Genomic DNA, 11,441 nt, shown 5'->3' on the forward strand with positions numbered 1-11,441 from the left:
CTTCTCAGTGTTTAATAATATTGACTGTGAAGTTTACAGTTTAACTGTTAAGTTTACAGTTGAACCATTATAGTTCATAGTTCTACTGTCATTTTTACAGTTTGACCATGAGTACAACTGTGAACTCTCATGTTACCATGAAGTTCATGGTAACCTTCTCAGTGTTTAATAATATTGACTGTGAAGTTTACAGTTTAACTGTTAAGTTTACAGTTGAACCATTATAGTTCATAGTTCTACTGTCATTTTTACAGTTTGACCATGAGTACAACTGTGAACTCTCATGTTACCATGAAGTTCATGGTAATCTTCTCAGTGTTTAATAATATTGACTGTGAAGTTTACAGTTTAACTGTTAAGTTTACAGTTGAACCATTATAGTTCATAGTTCTACTGTCATTTTTACAGTTTGACCATGAGTACAACTGTGAACTCTCATGTTACCATGAAGTTCATGGCCACCTCTTCCGGTGTTTAATAATATTGACTGTGAAGTTTACAGTTCAACTGTAAACATGATATTGTTGAATTGTAAAATTCAGTCAACTTACAGTTTACAGTTCAACTAAGAATAGTTCATAGTCACCTCTTCTAATGTTTGATGTTTACAGTAATTTACAGTTTAACTATGATCACATAGGTAAACGAAAACATACAAATATCAAGACAATAATAATATAATATTTATGTATTATTTAAAGGAGGTACGTGAATGGTGTATGTGTGTGGGGCTAAGTTAATTACATGACATGAAAAACATGTCAAAAAGACTAAAAAAATTAGATGATTAACAATATTCCAATAAAAAAAGAATACAGAACAGATTTACATATATTACAAAAATACAAATAACCTCATGCAGACAGGACAAATATTACATTACATCAATATTACATCAGACAGATGACTTTATAACCTTTTATTCTGCCTATTCTGCGCAAATCTCTCTTCTACACACATGATGTCAGTCTGGACAGCTGGGCGCGCACATGCGCACTTGATTTGAGACCGTTATCTCAACCAAGCGTCTCGAGCTTCTAGTCAGGTGAACCGCGCGAAATACAAATGTAGAGTCAGTTTCAGTGATTTAATTCTCACAAACGAGTCTGTTAAAGTCCGCGCTGTGTATTTACTTAAAGATAAAGTTCCTGCTACATGTGTTATTGAGTCAGAGCTTATTAAAAGACACAAGAATCTGACGACGGAAAATCTCGTCAACGGCTAAACTGTTATCTGGAAAGTGAGAAATGGATAAAAAGACGTTGGTGAAGCGGCGCGCTGCTAAACCCTGAAGTTCGATGGTAAGTCATAAACTTAAACAGTTTATAATAATAAACAATGATATCTTTACTATGCCTGAAATGTTATTAAAAATAGGTGCCCATTTTAGAAAGCCGAAAATAACACAGGTCTCAGGATTATATGTCTTCAAATTAGTTACTTGGGACGTTAGCTAAACTATAACATTAGCATTAACAGTCTGTTAGCTGACGTTAGTTGATTGTGTGCTTTTTAAATGTTTAGTAATGTTTGCAACGCGTTAAGACTACTTAACTTACTTAGTTTTTGCTGGACCTTCACTATTTTAAGAGCAACAAGGTTAACGTCCACATTTAATTGATGTATATATATATATATATATATATATATATATATATACAGTATATATATATATATATATATATATATATATATATGTCTTATTTGTACACATATCTCTACATTAATTAAAACATTGTTGCTCTTAAAATAGTGGAGGTCCAGCTTTTTCTTTTGAATGATTGTGTGCTTTAAATTATTGCTGTGAAGCTGAGGCAGTTGATCAAAGTTTAAATGATTTATTCAGAAAATGTCTATTAACACACATTTCAGGTTTTCCCTACTCTTATAAGACTTGGGCACCACCTAAGCCCAAGCCCAGTGACCACACCACGTAAGCCCACCAACAACCCAGGGAAAACCCTGCATTCGTGCCACTGTGTTTAAGCTATTGTAGCATTCTGTTAACTACATATTTTAAATATGAAATTAAAAACAGTATTTTTATTCCAGGAAAATGGCCACATGTCAAGGAAGGCTGCTGAGTTTGAGAGAGTCTTAGTGTCCAACAGAGAAGACCCGGGTATTGTAACAGTATCTGCCTACATTTACATCAGCACATAAGGACATGTTTTCCATATTCTAGTTCATGATAGTAGCAGCAAGTTTGATATTCAGTCCATTGCTTTACTATCACATCCACAGAATGTTACTGTTTTTGTAGCCTCAGATAACTACATATCCTAAATCATTTCATTCTAGGACTATGCTGTAAAGGAGAAAATTACAAGGAGGCCTGGATCTGGGAAACTTGAAGTAAGTGCTAGTTGATACAGTTTTGGTGCTGACAATGTCTATTCATCCATTCATTCATCCACCTTTGTGCCCGCCTGCCCATCTATATATGCTTAAAGCCCTGACTGTTTTTAACTTCTGTTGGGTGTGTTACCACGGGGTGAATGCTAAACTGTGTACTGATTGCATAGCTGCTGATATAAATTATTTGATTCTTTTTCAGTCTACTAGTGAATCAGATGGGCCATGCCGATCCATCTTAAGGCAGTCAGAGCTGCTAAAATAATGAAATTTAAAAAAAAAGATCTGTCTGCATTAGTGCAGATGAAGGTAAGTCATGTTTTTCAGCAATAAATATTTTTTGCACAATAAGTATTAATGGTGAGATCACCCAGTTTATATATCTCGTCATATATTGAGCACTCAAACAACAGATTATATATAAAAAATAAAATACACGGTACTTTGTCTGTCACTTTAACCTCTGCTTAAGATCAATCAATCTTTTGAACATGTATAAACATATGTTTGCATTTATATATTGATACGCTCACCAAGTATATGCCTTATGATACATCAGATGTAAGGCATTGCTGATCAAGTATATTAGGGCCCCTGTAGCTTAAAGGTGATGGCGGCAAATGTTTGATTATTTATTTATTATTTTTCAAAGGTGGACAAACATATTTTTCCCATGGAGGAGGTCCAAAAAGTGTACTTCACCAGCAAATTCAATGATGTGGACAAGCTAGGAAAACAAGAGGTGTAATTCATTTCACAATTCTCGCCCCCGCACACACACAAAGACATAGGACACATCCAAGCACCCAATACTGCCATAATTAAATGCATAGTGAATGATTATGAATTAGATTTTTCATTATGTATGTATAGAGTTTATATATATATAGATTTATAACACAATACATTATTCAGTTATATAATTGTATATATTACTGTATAATAAAATTATATTATTGTATAATTACCATCGTAAAATAAATTATTAAGTGTAATATAATTGTTATTATATAACAAATACAATCTATTACTATTATTTTCTATATTACTATTATTATAGAACATTTAACATTGCAATATACATTGCCAAGTTGGTAAATGTGTTATCAGTTTACCATTTAGAAGGTATCCTTACCAGTTGTTTTTGTGCGTGTTTGAAATTATACCGTTGCTTAATAAATGGCAAAGAGCCAAAGATACAGTTCTGAGTTGTGAGATCTATACACTGTATTGTATTGTATAATTGATGTCAAAGTACAGTAATTATAGTCAAAGTAAACTGTGACGTTCAGAGTAAAACTGTTTACCAAGTTTACAGTGGAACTGTTAAACATCACAGTAAAATAATCAATCAGGTTTACAGTTTTACTATGAAATTGTTATAGTAGAACTGTGAAATAATTTATGGTCAAACTGAAAGTTTACAGTAAAACTGTCAACTAGATTACTATGATATTTCACAGTAGAACCATGAAGTGGCCAAATTACCATCAATTCATAGTAGAACTGTAAAATAATTCAGTTTTACTGTGAAATTGTTTACAGTAGAACTGAAATAATTCAGTGTTTTACTGTGAAAGTTCATAGTGGAACTGTCAACTAGATTACTATGAAATTTCACAGTAGAACCATGAAGTGGCCAAATTACCATCAAAAATTCATAGTAGAACTGTAAAATATCCTGGGTATTCTCTACCAATCGAGATGCAAAGAAACTCTTTGATGTCAGGTAAAAAATACCGAAACCTCTGCAGAAATTTGCCTCTACTAAGCCATCTGACATCTGTATGTAACATGAGATCTAAATATTCTCCGTCAGCTTCTTCAAATATGAACGAAACAGCCGTGTCTGCTGATCCGATGTATTGGGAACCCTGGTCTACTTTCTTAATCCACTTTAAAATCTGTGGCGGCGTTGACCTGTTTTGTCCATCCGAGGGCAGCACTTGTATAATTACTGTATTAGGTTCTGGAGATGTTTTTCAAACACTTACATTCATGACAATTCAAAGAAGCCAATTTACCTACTGATATTTGATTTTGTATAAAATAAAATGGGCTTTAAATAGGAGAGTAGTAGAGTACTTTAAATTAATACCCTTTATTTACAGGGCATTGTGGATATACAGTGGATATGAAATGTTTCCATTCCACACCCCTTTTAAAATGCCATTTTTTTGTAATGTAAAACAATCAGACAATCAGTGATTTCAGATTTATTTCCACCTTTAATGTGACCTATAATCTGTGTAACTCAATTAAAAAACAATCTGAAATCACTTAACTGAAAAAAGCAACTAAAATAATGTGGTTGCATAAGTGCGCACACCATCTTATAATTGGGGATGTGGCTGTTTTCAGAATTAACCAATTACATTTAAACATCTAACATCTAAAAATAGAAGCCAGTACACACCTGTCATTAATTGAAGTGACTGATTAACCACATATTAAGTTTAGCTGTTCTAGAAGGACTGTTCATACATTTACTTGTTGTTGCATCTTTGGTCTGCAGCAAGGTATTATAGGAATCTCATTATTGTAGCCTAGCGGTCAAGGTACTAGACTAGTAATCCAAAGGTCGCTGGTTCAAGCCACACCAGGGCCAGTAATAGCTCAGTGGTTAAGGTACTGGACTAGTAAACAGAAGGTTGCCGGTTCAAGCCCTGCCACCACCAAGTTGCCACTGTTGGCTGAGCAAGGCCCTTAACCCTCAGTTGCTCATCGTGTTCCGCTCATTGTGTAAGTTGCTTTGGATAAAAGCGTCTGCTAAATGCTGAAAATGTAAATGTAAACACCACTGCCAGGTGACCACTATTGGGTCCTTGAGCAAGGTCCTTAACCCTCAATTGCTTAGAATGTATACTGTCACAGTACTGTAAGTCGCTTTGGATAAGGGAACAATATTTTTTCCATGGCATTTCATATACCATGAAACAACAACAATGACAATACCAAGAATTGGATGTCCCTCCAAAATTGATGAAAAGACAAGAAAAAGGTCCAAAAGGTTGCCAAGAGTCCTACAGCAATATTAAAAAGTACTGGTTGTGTACTATGTGACAACAATTTATTGTATTCTTCATATGTCTGGGCTGTAAGGTACAGAGATTAAAGACAACCCAGTCCGACAAAATTATACAACAACCTACATTAAGTCTGCCATAACCATGTGGGAGAAAACAGACCGTATGTGTTCTGGTCTGATGAGACAAAGATTTTGGCTATAATTCCAAAAGTTATATTTGGCACAAACACACTGTGCATTGCCAAAATAACACTATAACCACAGTGAAGCATGGTGGTGGCAGCATTATGCTTTGGGTCAGTTTTTTCTTTGGTTGCAACTGGGGCTTTAGTCAAGGTGGAGGGAATTATAAACAGTTCCATATATCAGTCAATTTTGGCCTCTACTAAAAAGCTGAAATGATAAGAAATCTCACATTTTAGCATGACAATGACCCCAAAGCATACCTCCATCAACAAAAGAATGGCTTCAGATTGTGTGTGACTCAGTCAAAACCCAGACCTGAATCTAATTGAAAATTTGTGGGGTGACCTGGAGAGGAGATGCTCTTGCATGTGACAGATTTGGAACATTTTACAGAGTGGGTAAACATTTCAAAGTCAAGATGTGTTATGCTGAAAGACTCTTACCCAAAAAGAAAGTATTAGTTTAAAGGTGTGCATATTTATGCAACCCCATTTTTTTTATCCCCCACCCCCCAAAGATTTTAATTTAGTTTTCAGTTGAACTGTATTGTTTAAATTCTGTAATGATTTATCATTGCATTGTAACAGGGGTGTATAAACTCTAAAGCGTTAATTGTGTCCTTTAGTGAATTATGTTATTTTATATGTACTGAATTATTTGTCCCAAATAATCAGTTAATACTGCTCGGAATCACACTGGGTCCAGAGCCCATTCTGGGAATACTTCAATACACACATTTATTAACTTGTTTACAAATTACACCTAGAGGCAATTTTAAGTAGCCATTCCACTTAATAGATTTGCATTTTGTGTGGTAAAAATGCATTATGTGACATGTCTACATTAATATCTACATATATCGTATATTTATTAGTTTACTTTCCTAAATAAAAACAAAATGCTTACAGTTACACTTACATAAAACATCTTCCATTAATGTTTTTGCTGTTTAATTCTTAACATTCTAACAGCAGCCATCATGCACAATTTGCATAAAATTTATATCTGCCCTTGTATTATAACAATAAATATTTGTTAGTCACCCTAATTTTACAAACACAATCCTTTTTAGGATCCTATAAAATTAGACTGTACATTTTATGGGTGTCATATTGCTTAACAACATCATCTCATGTTTGTTTCCATCCAACTGAAAAAACAAATCAAAAGAAAGGGGGCATTATTGTACACTCTAAGGCAGCCACTGAAGATTGTTGTCCCCATACACACTGCTATGAGGATACTTGATGTGATGAGATACTGTGATGAAAACAGAATCAAGCCATGTAAAAAAGAGAGAGGCCAGCAGAAGCAATACATACCACTGGTGCAAATTACATTGAGGATCCAGAAAGTGTCATGCAGCCACTATTCTCCTCAGAAAATTGGATTCAACCTATAAGAACAGAATCTGGCTGTCAGTAAAGATGGCCATGTTTATGAGATTTATTCAAATGAATTTAAAAAGTCAGTGACATTGTGTGTGGTATAAATAGGGGTGAAAACAGATACTGTATTGCAGAGAGGCCTACAGCTACTAGATGTCATTCAAACAACAAAACATGTAGTTAAAATGTGAGTAAGTGTAGAGAAAATTTTCAGTTTTGCAGAGAACAGCATGAGACTCAGGCACCCCAAATTTCTATGACCTAGAACCCACAAGCTTCCCTGGTTTGGACAGACTAACCAAAAGCCTGAGTAAATAAATATGTTTTTAATCTAGACTTGAACATTGAGACTGCGTCTGAATCCCGAACAGAGGCAGGGAGATTATTCCAAAGTTGAGGAGCTCTGTAAGAAAATGTTCTTCCCCCAGCTGTAATTTTTTTAATTTGAGGAAATTTAAGTAACCCTGCACTTTGTGAACAAAGTGAACCTTCTGGGTTGTTGGCTCAATAAGTTCACTCAAATACTGTGGAGCCAGACCATGCAGCACTTTTAAGTTAGTGAAAGTATTTTGTAATTAATGCGGAATTTAACTGGCAGCCAGTGTAGAGATGATAGAACAGGAGTAATATGATCAAATTTTCTAGTTCTAGTTAGCACTCGAGCTGCTGCATTTTAAACCAACTGGAGTTTGTTTATGGATCTACCAGAGCATCCAGTGAGAAGAGCATCTAACCAAGTTGTTATAAACACATGGAGCAGTTTTTCCGCGTCATTAATAGATAGTACGGGGTAATCGATAGTCTCTAGGGGTTTGGGTCTGTTGGTCCTGGATTCTGTAAAGTTGCTTTGAGACAATGTTCATTTTAAAAAGCGCTATACAAATAAATTTGACTTGACTATTTTTCTTATTTTAGAGATATTATGCAAATGAAAGAATGCACATAATTGTTTGGAAACTGCTTTTTCTAGAATCTTGGAGACAAAAGTAAGGTTTGAAATTGGCCTATAATTAGACAGAACGTGTGGATTGAGATTATGTTTTTTAATCAGGAGTTTAATGACAACACATTTGTAGGAATATACCCAAGGCTAAAGGATGCATTACTGAAGCAATGGCAGGGAGTAAATCTTTAAGTACACGACTTGGAACAGGGTCGAGTATACATGACGATGACTTTGATGATTTAATCAACGCAGTTAGTTCAGTTTGAGAGACTGGATTAAAGGAATTTTGTTGGATAAGTCACTATTATTGCCCACGCTGCTCAAATTGAATTGATGCTTTATACTGCCAGGTAACACACTCTGACTTTGAACTTTCAGTGACATTTCTAGTTATTTGGACACTCAAAAAGAATCTAGGATTATTTTTATTATTTTCTAATAAGGAAGAGTCATAAAAAGGTTTGGCTTTTATAAGCGAATGTTTATAAAGTACTTAGTTAGCCTCCTAAGACCTGAACTCTTGCAGAGCATGCATTTTTAATTTCTCTTTACTATTTGGGCTCATTGTGGCCTAATGATTGTAAAAACAAAGAATTGTCTTTTTACATGATACAGTTTCAGAGAAAAATGATGTCCCCATATGTGGACATTCGTTTTAAATGTCTGTAGAACATAATAAAGCCACAGTAGAGTTATATTGTGCAAAACGCTTTATTTTGTGCTTGAACACAGCAGCATTTATTCATAGTGCAAAAACATGACATCATCAAATCTTTGTCAATGTACTGCTCCATGTAGTCTGATGGGGTCCAGCCCTCTCTGTCCTGCTCAGTTTCGTCCTCATGCTCAAACTCTGATTGATTTGGTATTAGTGGATTAGCCCTCTGGTTTGCTTGGTTCTGGTGTTATATCTTCAGGGATATTGTTTGAGACATCAGCATCATCTTCTTGTGTCCTGGAACAACGTCTCGGAGTGCGTGAACTGGTACTGTCACGATCTGAAGGATAGCCTTCACGTTCATCCCTGTGACGTTTTCGTCCCCTTACAGGCTTAGAAGGCTGTGGAATGAGGTCCTCACATCCACTACTGTCCTCCTCACTGCTGCTTGGCTCCTGCCTTGGAGGTTGATAGTCAGCATCCCCCACGGGATCATCACTGTCTGACAAATCTTCCAATTCAGAGTTTCCTCCATCCAGTAGCCCCAGGAACTTCATTACTTGTGAAAGAGAGTAACGCTCTGGCAAAAAAACAAAAGAACACCTTAACAATCAAATGAACCATTTAGAATAATTCAAGAAGCATGCAATACCTGTTTGCACTGTAGTAAACTATTTTTGTTTACTAAAATACTAAAATCATCCCAACTCCTACTGTCCACATTTGTGGACATTTACAAAAAAACTCAACAAAACAAAGTCCCACTGTCCACATATGTGGACTTCATGTTTAGCCGCATGGTAAATCGTAACATTGGCTAACTTTTGTAAAAATTCAATTCCACAACAAACATTGAACACTTATATACATATCTGAGCAAGAACCAGCCGTGAATTTTGATTGAATCTTTTACCTGAGCGAGGTTTAGCACGGGTGTTGCCATCTGAACTTCCAGGTGTGTTGTCGGCCATCTTGAATCAATGATGTAATGCGTTCTGCTCTTTTGCCGCCACTAGATGGTAGTATAATGTCCTCGAATGTGGACACCAGGCACTTGTAGAGATAGAATTAATATTGTGACGTAGACAACCTAAAATGTGTTGTCCACATACAGTATGTGGACGCCAGGTCCTAGGAGGTTAGGGCATCTGTCCATGTTATTTGATACACTTCCAGTGGGTGCCGCCACTTGCCTTCTAATTTTCGGGATGCTCGTTGTAGAGCACAATGAAACCTGACCAGGTTTAAAACCACAGGGTTGAATATGAAGCTCTATCCAGTCCACCCCACCACTATTCAGTAAGGTTGAGATTAGGGCTGTGTGCATGCCATAATAGTTCCTTTGCACCAAACTTTTCACGCCATATCTTTAAGGACCTTATCGAGTGCAGAGGGCCATAGCTATGCCTGAACAGGAATGTGCCTTCCCAAACCACTGCCACAAAAGTGGAAGCCTATAATTTATTTATTATAATTGATTGATTACAGCTGTAAGAAATAATAATTGTCCACAACGGCTTACTTTTAATCATATAGTTTAAAATTGTTTACCATTGCAAATGTTAATAAAACAGAAATTAACTAATTCTTTCTTGTCAATGTTTGGTATCTCAACAGTCAGGTCAACTGGCTTACAAAGATGAGATCTCTCTAATACATGTCTCACCTTGTGCACTTCAGCACTGCTACACAGCTACACAGCCCAAGCTCTCCTATCACCATCAGAATTACTTTCCCTATTTATTTTGTTTTTGTTTTACTTTTCTCTATTTTGTCGGTGTCTCTCATCTTTGAAGGGAACAGTGGTTTCCATGGCAATGGCAGAGGCGCTCTACTCTTCAAAAGCGAGCCGAGGTAGCAGAGGTAGCAGGCCCTTTGTGTTGGAGAGCACGCAATAACACTGGGCAGATGAAAGCCCTACCCTCCTTAAACTCAATCATAATTTAGTCATTAGTGCAGAAGGGCATAATCAAAATACAGAAAAGCATGCAAACAGAAAAAGGAAAATAAAAGAGGAGACGGGTCTGGGTCAAGGAACATGACAGAGAAAGGAAGACAGAATAATGAGAGAAATAACAGGAAAATAAATCTTAAAAGGTTAAAGATTTAGTCTTTTTTACTATTACTGAAACCCAGTGCAATAAAAGATGCTGCATTAAGATGCTGTATATATTTTCAGGCAGTCAAAAATATATTTGTTTTGCTATGTCCATGTTTCACATAACCTGCATTTAAAGTCCTTTATTTACCATGGAAGGTGAAATGAATATTTGACAACATTTGTTTTTGTTATTGAATATAATACATAATATACACTATATGACCAAAAGTATGTGGACACATCTTCTGAGTTCAGTTGTTTTAACCACGCCCACTGCTAACAGGTGTATAAAATGGCTTATATAGAATAAATTATGTTTCCAACTTTGTGGCAACAGTTTGGTCAAAACACTTTCCTGTTTCTGCATAACCGTGCCCCTGTGTGTAAAGTGAGGTCTAGCTTTGGGTTGTGAAGTAAATTGAAAGCCAGGCCCTTTGTCCACCATCAGCACTTGACCTCACAAATGTTTGAGGTTGTTGTTTTGTTAAAACGTACAGATGTAGTTTAGCTTCAAATCATTTAAAAAATGTCCTGGTACATTGTTATATTAATGCCACTGCACTATTAGAACACAAAAATTGTGGGTATGGTGTTCTTGTGATCCTGCTTTCTCCAAACATGAATTATTGCCAAATAGTTCTATTTTTGTTTTGTGTTCTGACCAGAATACATTGTTTTAAAAGTGTTTTGATTTTTGTTATCACAGCTGGTTGGTGTGGGGTGTACACATGGACATGATAGCATTGCAGTTCATTGATTATTCACCGTTCACTGTGTAA

At 35.8% G+C, this 11,441-nt stretch overlaps 1 long non-coding RNA gene across 1 annotated transcript; it reads left to right on the top strand.

Moving 5' to 3' along the window:
* Positions 1 to 1,074: 1,074 nt before the first annotated feature.
* LOC134324624 (uncharacterized) lies at positions 1,075 to 3,319 on the top strand. Its single transcript, XR_010014202.1, has 5 exons — positions 1,075 to 1,301; positions 2,053 to 2,122; positions 2,302 to 2,355; positions 2,558 to 2,664; positions 3,008 to 3,319. It is a non-coding gene; the product is annotated as an uncharacterized LOC134324624 (long non-coding RNA).
* The last annotated feature ends 8,122 nt before the right edge of the window (positions 3,320 to 11,441 follow it).

Source organism: Trichomycterus rosablanca, chromosome 12 (genome assembly GCF_030014385.1).
Source record: "Trichomycterus rosablanca isolate fTriRos1 chromosome 12, fTriRos1.hap1, whole genome shotgun sequence".
NCBI lineage: Eukaryota > Metazoa > Chordata > Actinopteri > Siluriformes > Trichomycteridae > Trichomycterus > Trichomycterus rosablanca.